Genomic DNA, 1,285 nt, shown 5'->3' with positions numbered 1-1,285 from the left:
GGTTTAGGACTGAGATGTGAGTCTGCCAGGTTGGACTAGCTGACCTCTGAGGTCTCTTCCAGCCGTGAGGTTGAGGTTCAATTCCTTATTCCCAGTTCCTTTTTCAAAGCTAATCTAGGCCCAATAAAAACTTGTTATTAATGAATTCCACATCCTAAAGAGAAAGAATTTACTTATGTACTAATTAATATGTAAAATAATATTCCACATCAAGTACAGAGCCCTAAATGAAGGTCATATTAGGATGGGATTATGGGGCAAAATACTTCTTAAGCCACCCCAAATTTCATGGCAATGCCACTGGGGAACTGTCCCAAAGAACCCTGACCACAGTCCTGCCCGGCCCAAAATACAGTTTGGCTGTGCCAACTAACAGCCTCCATGCCCACTATGCTAAGTATAATTGCTTGAATAAGGAACTTTCAGGATGGGATTATGGCTAGAAATTCTGCTTGGGCCACCCATCAGAATACCTCTGTGCCATTAGGGGACTGTTTAGCCGCGCCAGGTTGTCAACTGATACCACCCTCCAGACACTGCTAAATGAATGGCCCTGAATAAGGAATTGGATTTTGGGCAGGGATTATACCCAGAAATAATTCTTGAGCCACCCCAGACCATACCTGTGCCACCGGGGGACACTCTGGAACATCTCTGACCAGAGACTTCCCCAGCCCAAAATGCGGTTTCGCCGCGCCAGGTTGCCAACTGACACCACTGCCCAGACACTGTGCTAAGTATCTGGACCTGAATAAGGAATTGGAATTTGGACCAGGATTATACCCAGAAATGCTACTTGGGCCACCCAAGGAAGCATCTTTGTGGTACTGGGGGACTCTCCTGGACATCTCTGACCAGAAACTTGCCTGGCCTAAAGCATGGTTTGGCTGTGGGAGACTGCCAGCTGACACCCGCCCCAGACACCGTGCAAATATCTAGACCCGAATAAGGAACTGGCTTTTGGGCTGGGAATATGGCTAGATGATCTGCTTGGGCCACCCATTGGAATACCTCTGCATGACTGAGGGACTTTACCAGATGCATCTGACCAGAGTCTTGCCCGGCCCAAAGCATGGTTTGGCCATGCCAGGCTGCCAGCTGACAGCACCCAGGCAACGGTGCTAAGTGTCGGGCCCCAAATGAGGAACTGAATTTTGGGCTGGTATTATGACCAGAAGTCCTCCTTGGGCCACCCAGTCCCCTGCCTCTGTGGCACTGGAGGGCTGTCCTGGACATCTCTGAGCAGAGACTTGCCCGGCCCAAAACCCGGTTTGGCTGTGCCAGG

At 50.0% G+C, this 1,285-nt stretch overlaps 1 long non-coding RNA gene across 1 annotated transcript; it reads right to left on the bottom strand.

Moving 5' to 3' along the window:
* Positions 1-428: 428 nt before the first annotated feature.
* Positions 429-1,066, bottom strand: LOC109303732. The gene is made up of 2 exons (XR_002099201.1): positions 1,012-1,066; positions 429-473 (listed from the first exon to the last, which is right to left on the bottom strand). It is a non-coding gene; the product is annotated as an uncharacterized LOC109303732 (long non-coding RNA).
* Between the last annotated feature and the right edge of the window lie 219 nt (positions 1,067-1,285).

The sequence above is a fragment of the Gavialis gangeticus genome, unplaced genomic scaffold (genome assembly GCF_001723915.1).
Source record: "Gavialis gangeticus isolate Ggan-Ray unplaced genomic scaffold, GavGan_comp1, whole genome shotgun sequence".
Classification (NCBI taxonomy): Eukaryota; Metazoa; Chordata; order Crocodylia; family Gavialidae; genus Gavialis; species Gavialis gangeticus.
Note: the sequence above shows the minus strand (reverse complement) of the source record. Positions and strands in the feature narration are given on the sequence as shown.